This window comes from Vulpes vulpes, chromosome 7, assembly GCF_048418805.1.
Source record: "Vulpes vulpes isolate BD-2025 chromosome 7, VulVul3, whole genome shotgun sequence".
Lineage (NCBI taxonomy): Eukaryota > Metazoa > Chordata > Mammalia > Carnivora > Canidae > Vulpes > Vulpes vulpes.
Genome location: NC_132786.1, coordinates 104,043,966 through 104,066,855, shown reverse-complemented (window position 1 = coordinate 104,066,855; position 22,890 = coordinate 104,043,966). Strand labels below are relative to the sequence as shown.

At 41.9% G+C, this 22,890-nt stretch overlaps 2 long non-coding RNA genes across 2 annotated transcripts in view; one reads left to right on the top strand and one right to left on the bottom strand.

The window, feature by feature from the left end:
• Positions 1-87: 87 nt before the first annotated feature.
• LOC140599733 (uncharacterized) lies at positions 88-18,083 on the top strand. The gene is made up of 3 exons (XR_012002713.1): positions 88-259; positions 12,636-12,877; positions 15,029-18,083. It is a non-coding gene; the product is annotated as an uncharacterized lncRNA (long non-coding RNA).
• Positions 7,281-22,890, bottom strand: part of LOC140599735 (uncharacterized) — a 148,153-nt gene continuing 132,543 nt past the window's right edge. The window contains exons 3-4 of the long non-coding RNA XR_012002715.1: positions 10,449-10,569; positions 7,281-7,435 (exon numbers count right to left, since the gene is read on the bottom strand). This is a non-coding gene — a long non-coding RNA (uncharacterized lncRNA). The remainder of the gene's footprint in view (positions 7,436-10,448; positions 10,570-22,890) is intronic.

Below are 22,890 nucleotides of genomic sequence, written 5' to 3'. Positions count from 1 at the left end.
GGGAGAGCTGCTGCCCGACTCCAAATCCCTGCACCGGCTCTGACATGAGGCTGCATATAAGGCAGCTTCTCACTGTCCTTCCATTTCTTCTTTTACCTCATTTGGTTAAACCACACAAGCTCAGTGCTCGGAACTTCCGTTTTCTTATCTTGAACATCATGTACTGTTCCAGCTCCAGTCAGCCACCCACAAGGAAGCGTTCTGTTCCTTTTCGACAGAGGGCCTGGCCGGCCACATGGCCACGCTGTTGAAAAGCTCTGTAAGTAACATTGTAAGATCTTGAAAAGATCTATCAGAACTGGAAAGTGCACAGTGTTAGAGTTTAGTAGTTATCTCTGGTCTGCTTATCTCACAATCAAATATGAAAAGGAAAACCAGAGGCAAGAGAGGGAGGGTGAGGATGCAAGGGTGGATCAGGGATGGAGAAGAATCAGGGATGATTCTTTCCTAATTCATTTTGAGTTTTCCTGAACTTGGTCTTCACTGCACAAATCCATGTATCAGGCCTCAATCTTTGTCACTTTTGTTGGAAACCTAAACTGTGCTAATGCTTTATTGTAGTCAACTCGTTCAAATTGCTATTATATGCTTGTCATTTTTAGTATTACTTGAAATATGTTTGTGCCATTCTCTATCTTTTCTTTTTTAACTTTGATAGCTTGGTTAAGTATTTCATTAAATCTGTAGATGTTGCAGTAAATGCCTCCCTTTGGGCTGGGGGAAAAAAAAAGAAAGGAAATTTGCATGGCAAGTTCTCAATCTTGTGTTTTTGTTTTCCTGAGGCTTCTGGTTTCTCAGAACCTATGCTTCAAACAATCTATTTACTTTTGATTTACACTGCAGAGAAGTTTGAGAGGTTCTAACTTAAATGGGTAAAAATAATTGCAAATGGCGAAAAAAAAAAAAAAAAAGAAAAAGAAAAAATGTGCCATGGAAAAATGCCTGAATCTATTTCACTTAAAAAGTTATGTCAGGAATTACACTGTGAATTGGGTCGAAACGACTCCATGCCCATTTCTTTCTGCTGCGGGAAATTTAAAAGCATCCATTGAAATCTAGACTATGAGAGTCACAGGAAGCTCATGGATGATCTAAAACAACATGTGTGCCTGCTTCTCTTTGGTGTGTGCATTTGCACAGGTACACAGCATATTGTTTCAAATAATAGTTTTACGCAGACAACTTGAATCTGGGCAACTGGAAAGCTGTCTAGTTTAGCTCATCCTCACCCTGTTCGGCTCTAATCCTCTCCCCAACCTAGAGATGGGTTTATTTCTTCTTTTGACATTCAGCACATGCTTGCTTGGAATCTGTCTTCCTCTCCCTTGTCCTGATATCGGATATTCTCAGTCTCCGATGGACAGTCTCTGACAGGGGGGAGCAAATGTTCCAGCAATAATAGTAGCTGGTACTTCCTCAAAGTTTGCCCCGAGCTTTTCTATTTACCTTGATCTCAGCTCTTTAGAGCTACTATAGCATTTAATCTTTACCATGACCTTGTGAGGCGGTTCTGTGAACAACCCCATTTTAAAGTTGAGAAAACTGAGACAGAGAAGTGAAGCAACTTGTCAAAGCTATGGCAGGATCCCAGCCCAGGCGGGCTGCTTCCAAAGCACGTGCTCATAACCAAATATGGTATCCCCCACGCTGCACCCCTGGTACGAACCGGGAAATGGAGTATAATTGTTGACGGGGGCAAGTAATGAAGGAGGGCACCAGGGAGGCTTGGGAGTCAGAAATGATCTGTTTCTTGATCCAGATGCTGGATTGTGGAGCTGACTATTTATGCACTTTTATGGATGTGGATCATACTTCCCTGATATTAAAATAGAAAGGAGGAAATGGGCAAAAATAAAGAATTAAGATATATGTATATCACCGATGGCAAGTTGAATGCAGTTCTTGGCACTAGGTTGCTTTGGGGTAATGACTTGATCTCTGTCCAGGTCTCTATTTACTCATCTGCAAAGCTGAGCATAGATGATTCCTACTTCGCAGGGTAGGATTAAATGGTCTGCTTTCCACAGAGATTCAGAAATGAAGATAATGTCTTCTTTGATACCATGGCGATGAGGGTGTCCCGGCCAGTTTAGGGAAGGGAGCGTCCGGCTTCATAGCTGGTCTCCAGGATCCCTTCTTCCTAAATAAAGTGTAGGTATTCACGGGCCATTTTGTTGGCCAGTTCAAGGTGTGTTCCTTCTCCAGATAAAGAGCTCTTCCTTTCGTTGTCCTTTCACACCAAATTGTATGACCAGATCCAATGTTAGCTAACCTGACACTAACAAATCCACTGGCTCCCCCTTGTTCAAGAGGTGCAGACATTGGGAAGAGTACATTTTCCCGTCTCTGGTGTAAATCTTGTGTTCCAGAGGTAAAAAGCTGAAATGAAAATGAATGGATCTATGTTATCTCCTAGCTTTTATGATAAAGGTAGAATTTAAGGCAGAAGCACGGGAGAGAAAAAAGTAATTTCTTGAATGATATGACCGTTACTGTGTCTGCCCATTGGCTGAATGTGTTTCAAACCTGTAATGCCTGAAATCTTTGTTCCCTTCTTTCAGGCTCCATCACACGGGGCGAGCCCACTAGCTTTTCTAAGATGCCCACCCTTCACCGTGCCCTTCCACGCCTGATGGCCTGCCCTTCTTCACAAAGGCCCATTCTAATTTCACCAACGGTCAGCTCTGCTTGCCGCAATCCTGTCAAAGCAGACAAATTAAACATGTCAGGTGACATATGGAAGAAAAGGCTTTCTGATTTACTATGGAACTGTTTATGGATAAGAGTTATTTCTCTTGGCCTGGTACCTGTTCCCAAGGCTTGATCACATTTCAAGGCACTGCTGCCATTTACTCAAAAAGTCTAGGTCCTCACATGTTTGTGGGCACATGGCTGTCTGCGCACAGTCATCTGAATACAGCCGGGAAGCTGCGGCCAGGTTGTTGACTGCAAAGTGCAAATGAAGGGAAACTGAAATCTCCCTCCAGCCCTGCCTCACTTCCTTGCTTCATGATTTGAAGCGTCGGGATGGCTATGTCAGTTGGGAAAAGGACCGAGGGTCACAGCTCAATGAAAAAGAAAAAAAAAAATCCTTAGTTTAGCGTGGACAAGTTTTAAAACATCGTGTGTATGGAAAGCTCTATTTCCTGCCCCTATTTCTGTTTGCAAATAGGATGCTGCTGTGTCTATTTCTTGCGGTGGAGTCCTTTATAAGAAAGAAAGCCCTAGCGGTATGGGAAGGTCAGATTGGGGGTGATCGTTCTCCCTCTAGCTTTTCAGATGTCACAACCAGATGAAGGATAATTTAAGAAGCCCCGAGCTGGGTGATGGGTCTTGCAGAGCTGCTTGTCTGTTGGACCTGGAGGAAAGCTTATCCCGGGCAAGGTAATTTACGACAGAAGACACAGGCGCAGCTCCCTGCAGGCAGCACAACCGAAGTCCTCTGAAGAACTCCTGCTTTATTGGAGAGAGCTGTAAGGCTGAAGACAGGATAACTTATGGCTTTCCAGTGGCTTTCCCCTTTCTCCTCTTCCTTGTTGTGATTGTTATTTATTATTTGTGGGCAGGGATGCGAGGGTTCACTTTGCCAACTTTTGAACCCTCTCTAAATTCATGGCTCTGAGTTTTGAACCGTCCCTGAACCTTACTGCGCTTGAGTCCCTATTCTTTTAGCATCCTTTCAGCTTCCCGTTGTGGACGGAGAAAGACTCTGGAAGGTTTATTTTAAAAGGTGGAAATAATTCCTTAAACATCAAATAGCTCTTTTTAAAAAGGCAGCCTGTTTTGAGGAGTCAAGTGTAAATGAATTGAAAACATATGCTCCAGATCTCCCCCAGTTTATGCAGCAAGTTCATGGCTGAATTACTAATAGGGCTTCACTGGATTCAGAGCTGAGATGAAACAACGGGCAGGGGATGGGCCAGGCACATTAGTTCTCTCGGTCTCTACTGCTTTGTTCCTTATTTAATATAAAATGGGCTTTAGTTGAGCTCTGAAAGCTGGAGGGAAGAGGAGGAGACATTTATAAGCAGTATTTTGCCAAGTAAGAAATCTGTATTAGGAAAGAGCATTTTGGCAGAGGATTTAAATTCTTGGTTTAATGGCTGTAACATTAGGAGGCAGAGAGAACTTTGAAATCCGGGCTGTCTAACTCTCCACTCGGCTGAAGCCCTTCTCATCACCTTCACACCCGCAGCTAATTTGGCGCTTCCTTCCACCCTGCAAGGCCTGTCCTTAGGAACCCTGAGAGGTTATTTGGGTCTAGTACTTTCTATGGCCAATTGCCTTAAATATGTCTTTTTGAAAGGGTGCTCTGCAGATAGAGACAGCTGAAGCGAGGCAGCCTAGGCTAACAGAAGGACAGCCCAAGAAATTCTGCTCTTTCCCTGGTCCCCATGCTCAGGGCTGCCCAGTGCTGCTCCCACCTCGGACCAGTGTGGCCACAGCACAGACTGTTGGGAATCGGGGTGCAAGAAACGTCTGCTGACTGGGTATCCCGGAGGCTGCCCAACAGTGCTCATCGGATCCTAGTGGATGGCACCCTGTAATGTGTGTCTGGACACAGTGGCCCTGAAGCCCCGAACCAGACGGAGCCTCACAAGGAATGTTTACTTTTGCTGCTAACATCCCTCTGTCCATGCTTGGGGAAAGCCACTTGCCATGTCCTATGTGTCTGCCATGTCCCATGTGTCTGCCATGTTTCCCCATGTGGCAAAGATGGGCTCGCCTTTTGCCACCCACCTTGCGGCGTAGATGTGGGGCGGATGAGAAATCCCACAAAGAGCCTATGGATCCTTGGTTGAAAGTCAAGTGCCCACATGAAGTACCAGGCACCAGACTGGTGAAAGGTGTTTGTAGCATCAGAGCTCAGGGGGAAAGTAGATAGGCTTTGCATGCCGTTAGCAAGCAGCTCCAAACACGCTTTCTACTTCTTTGCGGAGACGAAAACACAGTTGTTACAAGTTACTTTGTGATGACAGAGTGTGCTGAAAAGGAACTGCCAAGAAAACCCGTTGGCCCAGCCCGGGCCCTCGGGTCCCATGGCCAGCTGGGATTATCTAAAGTGGGCGTCCTTAGAGAAAGCAGGAATTCTCTTCCACCACAGACTGTTGAAACCTCCCCATTCAACTGTTTTAAAAGCTGCAGAGAATTAAAAATAGAAGCTTTCTGGAGGGAGGAGAGGGTCCTTTGGGGGCACTTTGTTTGCTTTGGTTTCTATCTCCCTCCCTGGAATGCGGCGAAAACCTGGAGAAGCCAGCACTCAAAGAAGGCCTTGCAGAGAAACAAAACCCCCTCACGCCAGAATGAAGGGTGAGGAGACCTTTCTGGGTTCTGGTTTTATAATCATTTGTGTTTATAGTAGGAAGGCAATAGCCCCCTTCTTGAATTCAGCACATGTCGTCCCTTCTGAACGATGCCCCTCCTTACTCCAACATTATAGGGCTAGAGCTTCAATAGGTTACTATTAAGCAGCTAATGTTAAATACAGACGGACACTGGTGGTTGAATGGGATGACTGTCACCCGGGTGGCAAAGGTGCCACTCACGTGGGTGGGAGGTGACGATTGCAAATGGCAGCCACGAGAGTCCAAATGCTTCACTGGACGGTTGGGGGGCAGAAGGACTTGCATGCTCTTCTGAAAGTTCAAGAAACGGTATGGGCCGAGGGGGAGGGATTGAAAGGCAATCCATAGGCCACTGGGCACTGATTTTAGTCCCTTGGATCCTAGGAAAATGGGGAAGGGGAAAAAGTCTGGGGTCTCAGGACAGGTTTTGGCTTTTCTCTCTCTCCCAGTCTCTCCTTCACTCTGTCTCTGTCTCTGACTCTGTCTCTGCCTTTCTCTCTCTCTCTCTCTCACACACACACACACAGCCCCGTGGCTTAGTCTCCTGGCTCAGATTCTATAAAACACTAGACTATACTAGGAAAGGAAGAATTCCAATGTTACTCCAGAACGATCTGAAATAAAGTTTTTTATGAGGGATCCCAGTGGGTTGTCTGACCCTGGGACTTTCATTCTTTTCTCAGAAATCCATGGGGGGGGGGAGCCCCAATAAAAAGCAGTCAGTAAATACAGAGATTTGGAACATGTCGGTTTAAAGAGGGAGGTTCCCCACACCATCCCTGCTCTGGCTCCACAGAGAAGCAGGCCTCCCCCCTTCCGTTTCCCTCTTGCTCCCAGCCACCTGGCCCTGACACCGTCCTGCAGCCGCCTCAAGGATGCTGTGGTGCCCATGAGGTGCTGAGGTGCCTTCGAGAGGGAGAACTCTGAATGGGATCTGTCTGTGCCCAGTGGAGGTCTCTCTACAATATACAAGATGTGAGGTGGGATACACCTTAGCTACACCCTTGCACAGGAGCAAAGTGTGTCTTGTCTTTCTTCAGTGAAAGAGGGATTATGAGAAATGTCCCTCCTCTCTTCACCTCACAAGGGGGAGATGAAAATAAAAAAGTTAATTTTTTTGACAGGCGCTGTCATACTCAGGTGACAGGCAAAGCAATATTATGTTTATTATTATGGTTATCGCTGTGTCCCCGTGTGCTCATCGCTCTCTCGCTCTCACATCACAGGGGTGAATATGGTCTCCCCGGGAAAAGACAACAGTGCAGGCTGCTAATGAGAAAATTCACGGGGCCACACTAGGCAACCGCTTCAAATTAGAGTTTCCCTGGGCATCGATCATGCCTCATTCCAAAATGAGGCAATCAGAGAACCTGGCTACCTTAAAAATAATGGTGTGGAGACAGAAAGGGCCAACATAGACCTAAATGTTTTAATTACTATTTTGAAAAATGCAAAACTTAGCTAGCTCATGAATTTTTTATTTATACAGACCCGCCCTCTCTGGTCCCCACTGGCCACATGTGGCTAGTAAAGCATTTGAAATGTGGCTACTTGGAATTAAGATGGGCTGTTAAGTGTAAAATATACACTGGCTTTTGAAAGTTTGTAATTGCAAGGAAAAAAAAGAATACAGATTACCTTATTAATTCTTTTATATGTTACGTGTTGAAATGATATGATCGCATACATTTAGTAAATATTTTAACTAAAGTTAATTGTAACTGGTTCTTTTTCTTTTTTAAATATGACGTTGGGTGGCCCTTCCCTTTAGTGGCTACCAGCAAATTTAAAATGACATATGCGGCTGCATTTGTGGCTTGCACTATGTTTCTATTGGGCAGCCCTGCTTTGGACTTTATTAATAGACGGTGAGGGGGAATTGCTCTCTGGAATTCAGCATTTCCCCCCCCCCCCCCCAATTCACAGTATCAGGGATATGACTGACCTGGAAGGACTCCGTTGTTACACACAGCGTCAGGAAAAATCATGAAACACTTTGTGGCAGATGAAAGAAAACTTACTGACTGTCCTTTCTGATGCATCCATGCATTTATCTCTGTTTTTCCTTGTTTTCCAGCTTTTTTATAATTCTGCAAGTTGTAGAAAACTGACAATAATGAAAATGACTCTTATCTATAGATGTGCAAATTACTCGTGTCTAGTGGAATAGTTGATCATTGCTGTCTGTATGGATAGACCCTTTTGCCATTCTATGTACACTTATCTCAGTATGCCTTATTGCCCATATATGTGAGATTCCTTGAATTTTGACCCCATGGCAAAACATCTTATGTTCCCTCATTAACTAATGAGCTTAAAAAAAAAACTTTGACACAAGTTCTTTTTATATTCTTAGAAGAGTCACGATTTTATCTTTTTAAATAATCCTAGAGAATCCTAGAAGCATCCATGGTCATCAGGATTAACCACCGTGTCTCTCTTTCCCCTCTCATTCCCAGCCACTCCTGTGGTCCCCATGGTAGTAGGACTGATACCCGGTGATGAGATGGAGAATGAGTTTTTCTATAGGAAGTGTTTCACCCGACAGCCATGTGAACACTACTCGACATAGAGCAAGCTACATTGTGGGTTATTCTGAATTACGTGGGCCAGCCAGGGAATCCTCCCACCCAGTGGAATATTTGATTTTAAGAGAGACATGCTGAGTTCCAAATAATGAAAGAGAAACTTAACATACAACGCATCTGTAAGGGGTCCACTGTGGATACCGATCATGCACCCAGGGCATAAAATCCCTGAATTTAATGGCAAAACATATATAAAAGAAAGTGGGTTGTTATGAGGTTTTGTCCTCCCCACCTCTTTTCTTTATTTGTTTTGCTTTATAAAACCAGCCTCATTCTTATTTTACCTGATTGTCATTTTTTTTTTCAACAAGAGCTGGTTACCTTCAAAGCAAGGCCTGACAAGATGACCCAGGCACATCAGTATTTATTTCACACATCCATTGATTTCTATGAATAGAATTGACTTTAATAAACATAAACAAACTAAAAACATAAAGTAGATGATTTCACACACCCCTTTCTACGAAATTTGGAAATACTGCACTTGGAATGTATATGTTTTGTTTCTTCTCCTTACCTTTATTTTTTTTTTAAGAAGTTGGCTTTTATTAGCAGAAAGATCATTAAATTTTGTGAGTATTGGCCTCCAGCATTTAAGTTTTTACAGAACACATGAACGTTTACTGGTTTCACCAGCGGAGACGCATGATTTTTATGTATCTGTAATTCTGAAAGGGAAACATTCCCTCTACAAACGCAGAGCAGTCCACTTATAAAATTTATGTTTGCGGGCTCTTTTCTTATATAAAGCAGCCACCTTGGAGACTCCATTTAAACAATTAAACAATATTCTCACCTATATAACCTGCCCATATGTAATTATTTTCTTTTTTGGTTCTTTGGTAAATAACACAAGAGGCTTTGTGGCATGAGGAAATCCCTTGACCCGGGTATTTTCAACACCATAATTTGCTTGGTGAAAATGAAAACCAAAGAATGCCCTTTTTTATATATATAATTTTTGGTTGTTTGAAATTAATTTTTGACATTTAAATTGGGAGAGGCTTTCAATATTTTATTCTAAGAAATACTTTTAAAAATTGTTAATAAGGAAGAGTATGAATTTATGCAACTATTTGCTTCAGAATAAGATAACATCTTTCAAAAAATTGGTTTATTTAAGTGAGAACCTTTCATCAAATTTAAAAGATCTTTATGTGCTTTTGATGTATGTTATAAAAGAGTTTTGATATATCTTAATTCTCAATAAAATGGGGGAAGAAATGCTGGCACATTGCACCTCCTATCATTATTAAAATATAATAGAACACTATACTTTAAAAATAAAACTCAGGTTTCATTTGGATGGACAATTTGTTTCTTATGGAAGAGATTTAGTCCAGAATCATTTGCTACAGAAAGGAGTTACTATATGTGTTAGCTCTTTTCTTTATCTGGGATTTCTCTAACTAGGATTGTTCTCCCAAGCTGATTTTACCTGTTTCTTCTCTCTGAAGGAGTTTGTTACAGTGGTGACTGGCAGTTAAATAAACAGATGGATAGACGTAAAGATACAGATCCTTTCTGGACAGCAAAGAATTGGGGAATCATTTCCAGCAAATAGATTTATTTTGTATTAAACTGATAATATTTAGAAGGTAAAAAAAGGGTGATGTGTTTGTCATCTGCTGTGTATTCAGGGCTGAAAAAGCTTTGGAGACAAAAAGTTACTATTTATTGCATATGACCATACTAATCGTCAATACTGTTGCTTACATAAATAATATCACAGACTTCTTTATGACACGTGGCTTTTTCCGTCAGGAGAGCCTCCATTGTTATCATGTCCATAATTTATGTGAAAAGTAGCTAAGAAGGGAGTAAATTCAGGAGGTACAGAGGTGCCTCGGGTATCTGCAGTACGAAATCCAGGCAATTCATGAAATGCCTGTGGCCTCTGTCGAGCGAAGTTTGGTATTTGTTTTTGTCTTAGAAGAGGGATCTTTATCAAAATTTCAAAAGTTTCCCTGACCAGCTTTCCCTTCAGAAAAGCTTCAAAATGCTTAGCTTGCAGGGTTGCAGAAACAACTGCTTGTCTCTATAATATCCAGATGAAAATGAAAGATTTTAAGAGTATCTCATTATTTTATCCATATGATGCCCAACTCGATCCAAAGACTGTAATTTTCATATGGATTTTTGGCAGCATTAGAAAGCTAGAGTCCTTTAAATAACATGCCATCTCAGGCTCCTTTTGTCCAAACTCAGATCCCTTTTCTGTTGAGCATCATAACTGCTTGTCCCCTGTCCCATCCTTCCTACTTTCTCCCCATGAATTAACCAAAGAAAACCTCAACGTACTCCCGACTTACAGAGGCATGGATAATCCCATGCTGTACTGTGATCCATTTAAGCATATGATCAGTACATGTTCATTCAATGGGTCTGTGTCTGGAATAAGTTATTAAAGGAAGAGTGTGTCGTCGATGAGGGGTTTTATTAATTTAGAAACTCAGGACTCCAGTTTTTTTTTTTTTACAATAACAAAGGAGTGATAAAGTGATGAATCACTTACAATCAGCCATGTCGAAGATGATATTGTCAAAGCCTATTTTTGCGGGTACTATTCCAGAAGTTTGTCCACAATTGACTCTGATTTCTCATTCTTCAAAGTTTTCCCTGTATCCCGAACTAACCTGCAGGAAAGCAGAAGTTGAAGGAAATTGCAAAGCAACATCTGAATAATGAACATCTTGCCAGGAAAATGCGTCTGATCTCCAAGGAAAGGGTGTTGGAAGAGATGCGAGATGGTGGGAAGATTTTCTCTGACATGACTTTGAGTGCTTTGACAGCAATATTGTCCCGTTTATGAAGCATACAGAAGTATGCTCAAGGAGCGAGGAAGTCCTGGAGACATGATCGGAAGGAGAGCTGCAGACAAGGAAGTTGTTCAAACTAGCTCACTTCTCATCTTGGCATTTTCAGAGTTTTTCTCTGCATCTCACACTAATGACAAGCCTGTACAAAAGACAAAACTTTTCCAGATGCTTCGGTGAATATACTGGGTTTTTATCCTTTTAGGGATAATAATAAGTAACTCTCAATTAGGACTTTACCATTTAGAAAGCATTTCATTTTCATAATAATCATTAAAGTTGCCATAATAATTATTATTATTGTCACTATGCTGATTTTTATAAATAAGGATGCTAAAATTCAGACTCTTTTTAATCATCTAAGAAATAGGTGGAGAGGCAGGGATTTTTAAATACAAACCATCAAACCTCAAATTCCCTGCTTTTCTCCCTCCTTTTGGGATGACAACAGGGTAGAAAAAGATATTAATCTCTTTAATAATTACATTTGCTTTTCTGAGTAAGAACTCGAAGAAATGTAATATGCCATTTAAAATCTTTTACGTTTATAGACTTATACAATATTCATACTGTTTTTGCAATATTTAAGAGAGGAGGAAGTATATTTCTTCACCATAAAAATAAACTAATACCATTGGGCTAGGAGTCGCTACCAACCAAAGCATCCTGATAGCTTCCATACACTGTTGGGGGCATTTATGAAAGTTTGGCGATTGCAAGGAGTGGGACCAGCACCAGGAAGGCTTCTCTGTGAATCTCCAGTGTCCCCAGGGGCCCTTCCTCTTCCTCTCACTTTGTTCCACTCCCCTGATGATTTGCTATTCCAACCACAGCAATCAAACGAGAAGGTTGGGATCTCCTCAAGGAGCGGTGCACTCGCCTTAGATGGCCTTATGAGTTTACCTTTCAGCTAAATTCAAAGATGAAAGTCAAGAAACAAAAACAAAACAAACCTTTATAGCCATCTTTATCTCAAGGACTGGGCTCCCTTTCCAACACAGAATGGCTTTCTCAGTGATATGGGATTGTTCTTCTACAACAGATGGGTCTGTAAGTGGAAAGAGACCTCTTCATTTGTCTGGTGGCATGTGGACTTCTTCAAATGCACATGTGGTTCTGATTTCCATGGAGGGACCACACGACATTAATGCAATTTCCTCTTTAATGTGCCCCCTCTCTATCAGCCCTGATGTTCAGGCATCCACATTCAAGACACAGGCCTCCATCAGATCAGCATGAGTGCCACAGAGCTTTGTGGAGCTTCGCCAAAGTAACAGGCCAGCATTTGGGAGAGGCTAGTGATGATGTGATTTCAATTTCATACCATCTGTCCCCAGATTTCTTTCACTACAGGGCTGGTCACTGGCTTTGAAGAATAATCAGAATGCCAGGGCTCTGGAATGCTGTGTATGGAGGAGTTGAAAGGACGGGAGACCCTCCAGGCCCCATTGCCGATCCTTGCCATGGAGGGGTGGACAGAGCCTGCTGCCTCCCATTAAGAGATGTACTTGAAAGACCTAATGAAAGCAGTGTCAACCTTCTACAGCTGGCTGTGTGTCTGAGGGGCTGGGCAGATGTCACATTGCTTCCTGGGTGAGAGAGGGACATAGACAACCAAGGAAGAAGGGGCAAAAGATTGGCTGGCATTCTTCTCAGCGGGGAGCATTCTTTCTTCTTGGGAGAATAGAGTCTTACCACCTATTGTCAAATGTAACCCCCTCCAACCCCTTTCTCCAGCAGGATCTCACCACCCCAATAAAAACCTAAACCAGAAAACAAAAACAAGAGAGAAAAGTTATTTTGGGGGGGCCAGTGAGTCAGAGTTTTTTTTCTAACGGTGGATTATTTTACACAGGCCTTTGAATGATTATTTTCTTTGCTTCCAGGCAATCCGGATTAATTGATACAATAAAGGTCTGGAAGCCCTAAAATGTTGGTTTAATTCCCAACTCTGACACAAAAGAAGCTAAACGACTTGCAAGAGAATATGTTGAAAAATCAACAACAATTTTCCTATCTGCAAATAGTATTGGAGTGCCACTGGGACGCTGTGTGGCATTCAAAAAAATTGTGTTCCAAATGCTAATTATTCACCAGTTGGTGTTCCAGATCGTGTCTCTTGACATCAGTAAGTTGATTGCTAACAGGATGATAATACTGGTTTCGCTTTTTAAATGTGGGTTCCAAAAGTCTAAATTTTCAAAGTCGCCAGAGAAACAGTATATTGAATAGAAAAAAAACCATGGGCAAGAATCAGGATGTCAACTTGTTCACTTTGCAATGAGAAAACCAGGGCCAGGAGAGGTTAGGGACCTGGCCAAGGCCACAGAGAAGGTTAGTGACTTGCCAGGACAAGAATGCTGGGCTTGACTTTGATCAGTACCACATTCTAGAAACCATTTGGCTTTTTATATGCTTGCTCTCATGATGACTCTTGGGAAGGGATTTCGCATGACATGGGTCTTTCACGGCTCTACATGGGTGATTTGGGAGCAACGTGCAAGGGTACTTTTCGATATAGCTGCTTCCCCATTGTGTACAATGCTCATTCCTCGATGACAGGATTGCCAGCGTCTCCTATCAGTTGCTGAAGTCTTAGAAGGCATGAAAATAAACAAAGCCTGACAACTCTGTTCCCGTGTTATGACCTGTTCACCTCCCTGCCACTTCCAACTTCACTTCTCCCTGAGTAGCCTCCACATTATTTAAGGCAGCAGGACGTTCAGAATCAGGCAGCATGTGCTGAAGCTGCCAGAAGGAAGGGCTGTGCGACTGGTATTTGTGGATCTGAGCTCTTCAAAAGCCTGGTCATGCCTGGCACAGAAGGAGCTGAGGCCATCCTAAAGGTGGCTTTTAGTCCCAAAATTTCTAAACATCCTCCCTTTTTCTTAACCACTTCATGTCCTGAAATCACTAAGGTTTTCACTCTGGTAAAAAATGTCTTAAAGTACTCAGGAGCCTACTTGATTCTGGAATGTTCTGACAGGCCACTTGAACAAAAGCATAGAGTAAATCCAATTTATAGTTTACTGTGGATGACACTAACAATCATTCAAATCCATTTTATTTTATTTGTTTCAAATGCATTTTATGTTTTTTTTTTTAAGATTTTATGTATTATTCATGAGAGACACACAGAGAGAGAGGCAGAGACCTAGGCAGAGGGAGAAGCAGGCTCCCCGCAGGGAGCTCAATGTGAGACTCGATCCCGGACACCAGGATCATGACCTGAGCCGAAGGCAGATGCTCAACCGCTGAGCCACCCAGGCATCCCTCAAATTCATTTTAAAATACCCTTTTTTACATAGACATTCACAGTTGCATTTTTCATAGTGACCTGAAAGTAGAAGCAACCCAAAGAAATGTCTGCCAACTGATGACTGGGTGAACAAAGATCTGGTATATCTATACGATGCAATATTTTTTGGCAATAAAAATGAAGTACTGATAACATACTACAACATGGATGAGCCTCAAAAAGCTATGCCAAGTGAGAGAAGCCAGAGCAAAAAAAACAAAAACAAAAACAAAAACAAAAACAAAAACCCACACATATTTAGATGGTTCCGTTTTTTACGAAATATCCAGAAAAGGCAAATCTGTAGAAACAGAAAGGAGCTTACTGATTGCTAAAGACTGGACGTGGGAATGAGGAGCTACTGCAAATGGACACAAGGTTTCTTCTGGGATGATGGAATTGTTCTAAAATTAGGTTGTGGTGATGGTTGCACAACTCTGTAAATGTACTCATCATTGACTGTACACTTTGAATGAGTGAGTCCTCTGCTGCGGAAATACCTCACTAAAGCAGCTAAAACCAACCACCACCCAGCAGATGGCCCAGCTCCTGGCATGGAGGACATCTCTGGGGGGCAATGATGTTTGGTGCAATCGGCCACGGGACTGGTTCAGCCTTAGGGTTTCCCTTGGCCCCTCAACAACTCATGGTGAGCCAGCGACCCTCCAGTCCTTCAGGAGCTCTTGACATGATGCAACAATTTACAAAATCAACTGTCTGCCCTTGTGAAGTCAAGTCTGAAAACCCTCGGTTCAGGGACACATATATTCAAAGGGAGAAGCCCATGGCAGCGGCAACGATTTAGGTCTGCAATTAAGATACTTCAAGTGTTTGGGGCTGACAAGGAGTTAAAGTAAATGTTGATTCAGTTGTAAAGTTTCCAAAGATGTAGCCTTGCAAAAGGGTCTTGCACAACTGCATGGTTTTGTTTATTTATGCGTTGTTATTGTCTTTAAAATATTCTTTTTTTTCCTCCCACAGAAAATTTCCAACCAGCACTGGGACCCTTAGCGGGGGAGACTGGAAACGGGTCTGAATAATGCATTCAAGATAATTTCAAAAAATCACCCTTTAACGAGTACCATATTCCCTCCAATTTTCCCTTGTATATGATTCACCATTTTGCAAATACTGATGTATAAAGAATGCATTGAATGTGGCAAAAGTTGAAGATAGCCCCTGTGGATAAGACCTAATGGACACCATCCTGAAATAATACATACAGCTCAGCCTCCAGACATGTGTCTTCAATTTAAAATAATTCAGCAATCATGTTCAACCAGAACCTGATTACACAAAATGGGACTTTTTAACTCCCAGACTTGGATCAAATTTTGAGGCCACAAAAAGGGAGGGGGGGTGGAGATAATATGTGCCATGTTTATATATTCCAGATACTATGATTAAATGATCCACACTCAGATTTAACTGTTTCTTTGAGCTTATCAAGGTATCTCTAACCATTTCCTACCTATAGATACGTGCCAAGCCTTTATGAGAACTTGTATCGAAGTCCTGAGCCAAGATGCAAAAGGAAGAAAGCTGAAAATCAGTTGGGTTCTTCTGTCTGAATATTATGGTTTCCAAAGCACTGAACTGGGTTATGTTCTCTACTTCCCTGGAGACTCAGGAAGGAAGAGTTGAGTCTTCTGGTATGATACCAGGGTATCCCGGTTCATTGTGTCTGCTGTGCTCACCGAATGATGCTCTTCCCCTCCTTTGATCCTTGCCCACCACCTCTCTTCTCCTTTATCACTATGGCTGGCTTCTTTGTCACAGGCAAGTTGGATCTGTGCTCATATGGGATTTCTGAGATGCTAGGAAGTCCCTACATCTTTCTCCTTTGATAAACTGCCCAATGCTTGAGGTGCTACCATTACTGGTACTTAACTACTTCAAATCCCTTTGCTCAGAAGAAATGGTGGCTCTAAAGGTGCATGGTGAATCCCAAGCAATGGTGTCTGGTGATAAGATTGCCAGATAAAATACAAATGCTCAGGTCAATTCAGATTTCAGATAAGCAACAAATAATTTTTTGTATGCGTGAGTCCCAAAATTGCATACGGCATACACATCCTAACAAGTTATTTGTTGTTTAATTGAAACTTGAAGTTAAGAACAATTAAAAAAAAAAAAGAAAGAAACTTGAAGTTAGCCAGGTCTTGTATACTTTCACTCGCTAACTCTGGCAATCTGATGTATCTTGTGACCACCACTCTGTGGTATGTGGGTAAGGGAGCCTGTGGCTAGAAAGGGTGGGAAAATGAGACTGTAACGTGAGCATCTCCACATCACTGGTGAAGGGCTATGAGCCAGTTCATTTCCCCAGAATTATTAAAGGATCAGATGGTGTACAAATCAGGCAGCCTAAACCTGAGCATATTAGAAATAAAGGGTTTTGTGTGTCTTGTTTTTCAATAAGACGAACATATTTAGAATGGGTGATCTCCTTTTTAAACAGGTAATATCAATAAACCTGAACCTTTTGTTGACAGGTTTATCGGTATTTTATGAGTTAAAAGAAGAAAGCTGGATACCATTTTGGATGCTTCTGCTGCTTTGGGTTCTAACTTCTGTGTCTGGCTTGGGGTGGGGGACAGGGAGCGGAAGGTAAGAGCAGTAGAAAGTGTGCTGTGAAAAAAAAAAAAAAAAGAAAGTGTGCTGTGTAGGGGGCTGCCAGTGGTGCTGGGAGTCTACAAACCAGTTGTCTCAAGAAATTCGTTACTAACAAAAAAAAAAAAACAGCAAAATTCGCAAGTGACTGGCCTTTCCCCCCATCAGTGAGAGTGGATTCAATATTATCTTTTCCATAACTTCACCTTTAATGACTTGCACACTGGGACAGAGGAAAAAGTGACTCGAAAGTCAACACTCTGGGGATTCCAAGTAAGTTGACCAGGTCCCCAACCATTTGTCATTTGTGTGAAAATCAATTGTCACATGTGCTGGGGCAAAAGATTAGGTTGAGATGCACTGCTTCCAGATACTCTTAGGAGGGGAAGCCCAAAGGGGAACTTTCTCCTCAGTCCAAGGTACCATTTCCTGCTTGTGGCCATCCCAAACTTTCCTCACGTTACTAAACCCACATATGCAAGAAGAAAGGTTGTCTACCCTTCTTTCACTTCCTTTCTTTCCACCTGGATACAGCCACATTTATTTGTAGGGTCTGCTCTGTGCCACACCGTCTCGGTTCCTGCCTGGAGAAGCTTGTTGTTCAAGGAAGGAGAAGATGGTGTTGTATGAGGAGATCAAAAGTGAATGATTCTGAAAGCAATCAAGAGTGTTGGGAGGGAGACTCCCAACAAGGGATGAAGCTGAGCCTGAGCTGGAAAGGAAGGGGACAGGGTTCTTGGGATGAGAGGAAGGACATCAACTCATCACTGAGATGACCTATCATGGGATAGAAAGCAGTGACAGCAGTTCTGGGAGGCACAGAAAATTTGGCTGACTATGAAGTTTCTAAAATAAGCAGTCCTTGCCATTCTCCACACCCCGTCACACCACCCCCCACCTCGCCTCTCCCATGGAAGGGAACTGTCTCTGTATCAACCGAGGAAGGGTTGCCTTGGGACATTGTCCTGAGCTCCCCCTGGGGTCTTCTTTTCTGATGGAGCCACATTTCAGAGGAAATGGAACAACCTCTGTTTTGTTATGTTTAAATGTCAATGTAATGCTGTGGAATGATACAGGTCCCATGTAGGCATCCCTGGGGCTTGGTTACAGGACTCATTTCATCCTTTCTTATGTGACCATTCATAGTTTACCAATTTGCCTTTTCCTTTAGACTAAGTCCTGGGAAGGCAAAAGTGATACCCCGTTTGTTTCTGTCCCCTAACAGTGCTTTGTGGTGTCAGGCCCATGCCAAAGACTCGGTAAATGCTTGAATGAAAAAGGGATGTCTGGGTGGCTCAGTAGTTGAGCATCTGCCTTGGGCTCAGGGTGTGATCCCAGGGTCCTGGGATCAAGTTCTGCATTGGGCTCCCTGCAGGGAGCCTGCTTCCTCCTCTGCCTATGTCTCTGCCTCTCTCTCTGTGTCTCTCATGAATAAATAAATAAAACCTTAAAAAAAAGTAACAAAAATCTTTTTTTTTTGCTTCATTAAAAATAATTCTAACTAAAAATATAATAATAATACTTCTAACTAATTTCTGCCAAATATTATAGAAACAATCTCCTCAAATTATGGCTTCAACAATGGATCAAAAGTCAAGTTCCAAATAAGTTTCCTGGTGGAGAGCACTACACAGAGACACGCATGCTCACTCTACGGCAATAAAAAAGTCATTTGTGAATTTAAGAACCACAGGATAACAACAGATAATCCACGCTCAGTTATGATCTATTTCTAAGGCCAGGGAGAGTGTGAGTAAATGAAACACACAGATCATCTTCAAATCACACAAGCTCCAAAACTACTACTACTACTACTACTTTTTGTTCTCCTCCTCCTCCTCGTCGTCCTCCTTTTCTTCTTCTTCTTCTTCTTCTTCTTCTTCTTCTTCTTCTTCTTCTTCTTCGGTTGGTAGGTGGAAACTCTCACAATTTTGGAGTTTTATCTTATTTTGAATATCCCCCTTTCCCTGAAAGCGAAGACATGGACAAGTAGTATCCTACCAAATTTAAGAGGCCTAAATAGTATGGAGGTTCCTCAAGAAGTTGAAAACAGAGCTACCCTATGACCCAGCAATTGCACTACTGGGTGTTTACTCCAAAGACACAGATGTAGTGATCCGAAGGGACACCTGCACCCCAATGTTCATAGCAGCAGTGTCCATAGTAGCCAAACTATAGAAGGAGCCATAATGTCCTTCAACAGATGAATGGATAAAGAAGATGTACCATGTATACATACATATATAATGGATATTACTCAGTCATCATAAAAGATGAACACCTACCATTTACATCAACGTGGATGGAACTGTAGAGTATTATGTTGAGTGAAATAAGTCAATTGGAGAAAGACAATTACCGTATGGTTTCACTTACACATGGGATATAACAGTGTAGAAGATCATAGGGAAAGGGAGGGAAAGTCAAATGGGAAGAAGTTAGACAGGGAGACAAACCATAAGAGACTCAACCCTGGGAAACAAACTGAGGGTTGCTGAAGGGGAGGTGGGTAGGGGGATGGGGTAACTGTGTGATGTGGTAAGCACTGGGTATTATATGCAACTGATGAATTATTTTTTTTAAAGATTTTATTTATTTATTCATGAGAGACACAGAGAGACAGAGGCAGAGACATAGGCAGAGGGAGAAGCAGGCTTCATGCAGGGAGCCCGATATGGGACGCGATCCTGGGACTCTAGGAGCCAAAGACAAATGCTTATCCACTGAGCCACCTAGGTGTCCCACAACTGATGAATTATTGAAAACTCTATCTGAAACTAATAATGTACTGTATATTGGCTAATTGAATTTAAATTAAAAAAAAAAAAAGAAAAGGAAATCTAAGAGGCCACTGGTCATAGCACATGGAGTTGCTTTGGGTGACACTGAGAAAAAAGCATTGCCATAGCAACAGCCCAAATTCAGAGACAATAAGATGTTGAAAAATGCATGGCTTTGAATCTATGGAATACAGATACTTCTGCCTACTGCTTGCCCAGGGCTCTGAATATTATAGATAGTCAATAAATATTTGTTCCATGAGTGAGTAAACAAAGGGAACAAACAGAAATCCTCAGGTTGTCTGATGCCTAGAGTCAGCTTCTAAGACCACTGGACCCAATCTCTTTTTGTTGTTGTTTTTTTTTTTTTTTAAAGATAATTTTATTTTATTTTATTTATTTATGATAGGCACACAGTGAGAGAGAGAGAGAGAGAGAGGCATAGACACAGGCAGAGGGAGAAGCAGGCTCCATGCACCGGGAGCCCGACGTGGGATTCGATCCCGAGTCTCCAGGACCGCGCCCTGGGCCAAAGGCAGGCGCCAAACCACTGCGCCACCCAGGGATCCCTCCGATCTCTTTTTGATGCTTTAAGTAGTCACTGTGAAAGGACAGGCTCTCTGACTGCTGAAAACAAAACAAAATAAAACACAAAGAGGCAAAAAAACTAGATTGCAGACTGCATCCCACAAATATACCCCCCAGAGGAGTTAGGCTTCGCCTGTTGTTCAAGAAGGAATGATGAGTTTTCATCCCCAGGGATTTTATTTTCTTGAAACAATCAAAAAAGGAAGAGTTGCATGCAAGAAGCACACTGAAGTGTGCACGAGTGTGCAAATGAGTGTGTGTAGGTTAAGGAAGGCAGGTGGATTTAAGTACATGACAGAGAGTAAAAATATCTCTTTGCAAGAAGCTTTAACACGTATGTCGGAGAACAGCACACAAACAAGACTGAGCCCTCCCATCTCAGAAACGCAGCTTGCAACTGTGTGTCTCCTCTCCGTGATAAATATGGGCAATATTCATGTCATCTTCTAAGCCCCCAAAAATACAGCCGACTCTGTTCAACAGAGCTGGTCAGACTGCGGCAGGTAAATCATCTCCGGATCAGAACTCCATATACACATAATCTTCAGGGCATTTGCAAAGTCTGGGGGGCACTGAGCGACAGATTTGGAATATTGATATTACCCGTAGCTTGTCTTACTTGAGTTTGTGCATATGGTTTTTTTCCTCACCAGTACGTAATAAGGAGGTATTTTCGGACATGGACCTCCTTATAAATTGGCTTTTTGTTCCCCTTTTCAGGGTCCCAGCAAGAGAACCAAGAAGCCATTTTAATTAAGAGTAGAATTCAATTTTTGGAAAAATGACCTGCCTTCCCAAATATTTAACATTGAATGTCATTCCAGAGGTTATTTCCCAAGGGCCCGGCACAGGTTTTTGAACCAAGTACCCACTCAAGTAACATTGATTAAGTGAAGGAATGAACAGATGTTCTTGAGAAGCGCATACCTGCCACCGCAGGGCAGGAGGCAGAGGCCTGGGCCACTATGTTAAGGGTGGCTTCCTGCAGTACCTTCTGAAGATTATAGACAAGGGCTGTGTAGGAAAAGGAACTCCTGTTTAAAAAGCATGCAGAGCAGTGGATTTAACAGGGCTTTTCAAACTCTTGTGCTTGTGTCTCCTCTGAAAGAATTTTGAAACTTGTGTACCTTTGTCACACTGTTAGGTTGGCATCTGAATGGTTTTGTCCCAAATTGGAACAGTTACAGAGGACATAACTTCTGGCATGTTTTAAGTATTGACATTAAAAAACAAAACTGTTACATTATCCTTTTAAAAAAATTGTTTTATTTATTTATTTAGAGAGAGGAAGCATGTGGAAGGGAGGGGCAGAGGGAGAGAGAGAGTCCCAAGCAGACTCCCGCTGAGCTCAGAGCCCAACATGAGGCTCGATCCTGGGACCCTGAGATTATGATCTGAGTTGAAATAAGAGTCAGATGCTTAACTGACTGTACCCCTCAGGCGTAATTATCCTTTTAAATGTATCCACAAAATCTAAGAACCAGAGCAGATGATACCCAGCTCACTATTTTTTTAAAAAAAATATGGAAAGAAATTCCTGAAATTTTTTATTTCTTTATTTTCCTCAGTTTTCATTGTTCACTTATTTTCTACTCACCCTCCATAATTTCATCCTAATAGAATGCATTTTTATGCTTAAAAGTCTTGTTATCAAACACTGTTTTACTTTTTTGTAACAAAAATATGTATGTGATTTGAAGTGGATATTTTTATTCATTCTGTCTATAATGCTATATTTTAAAAAAATTCTACCACTGCTGTTTAACAAATAGCAGTCTATTCTTATAAACTTTCCTTTAAATTATTAAACACAAAAAGTAAAAGTTACTGAATATTCATCTCTTAATGAGACGGAAGAGGTTTTTGGTTTAATCAGAATTCAAATAAGGTCCATATGTGGCAATAGGATAAAAACAATGTTTTATTTTAGACAATGATATTTCATTTGTGTGCCTTTCTTAAGGTTTTAAATTTCAGTCTGTATCTGCCTTTCTATCCAAGCTACAAAGGCGGGTAAGCACACACCTTAATATCAGAAAGATGGAAGATAATGATGTCAAGTAGGATTCAAACAGATGATCCTTGGCAATGGGAAATGGAGGCAACCCATTGAGGGTAAGGCTGTGAAGCACACAGATCATATGTGGAAGGTTTGGTCATCCCATGGATGAAGAAACTATACAGTTGAGCTTCTGGCAGAGAGTAGGGGGACCATGGGCAGGGTGATGGAAGAAAGCAGCTGTGATTGCCAAGCAGGGCTTCCTGACCAACTACAGAAGCAGGGATGGAGATAGGAACTCTAGTCTATTTCCAGCTGTATATTTCCCCAAGTCTGAGAAGTAATGAAGTAGAAGGAGACCTTTTGTATACAGTGAATGGTGGCATTGCCATCCCAAATCCATAGAAAGGTCATACTGTGGGATGGTGTGACATGTAAAACATATCTGGGGTGGGCATGGGCTCATCTACTAGAATCTCCTCAACAGCTTGAGTTTCAGACATGTCTATTGTCCTAAATGCACACATCTCCCAAGACAAGCATTCATTCTCTCAGATTATATAACTGAACACTTTAAACAGAACAAAAACATTTCCTGAACCATAACTTGATAGATACTCTGTGGGTTTTGTAAACCATATTGCTTGGTTCTTTCCTTCATATCCCTTCCACCACACATACTTCCGCTTCTTTGGGCCCTTTCAAGAGAAAAATTTAAAGAGTTCTATTTTAATAAGGCTTTTTTGTGTTCTTAGCTGAGAGTCTTTGATCTCCTGCTAGTTCTTCCTTATAAGAATTCCAAAAACCATCCCCAAATTGCACAAGAGATCATAGAACCTACTGATGGAGAATATCAGTGTATG